The sequence below is a fragment of the Egretta garzetta genome, unplaced genomic scaffold, assembly GCF_000687185.1.
Source record: "Egretta garzetta isolate BGI_Z169 unplaced genomic scaffold, ASM68718v1 scaffold324, whole genome shotgun sequence".
Classification (NCBI taxonomy): Eukaryota; Metazoa; Chordata; class Aves; order Pelecaniformes; family Ardeidae; genus Egretta; species Egretta garzetta.
The window spans coordinates 11,508-11,750 of NW_009259426.1; positions in this window are offsets into that span (position 1 = coordinate 11,508).

Consider the following 243-nt stretch of genomic DNA (forward strand, 5'->3'; position numbering starts at 1 on the left):
GAGCCGGGGCTGCTGCTGGCGGCTCGGGAAGGCTGGGGGTTGGTGCCCAGGGTCCCTCTCCGTGCTGGGTGTGAGAATAGCAAAGGGGATGTGATTGCTCACGCAGAGCCGTGCCCATCCCACGCTCCGGGGACGCCACCCAGGAGAGCAGCCCGTGCCCCGCACCCCCCCACCGCGTCCCCAGTCCTCAGCCCCTCGCTCCCACTAGGCTGGTGGCGCCGGCTCCGCTCCCTCCCCCGGGCG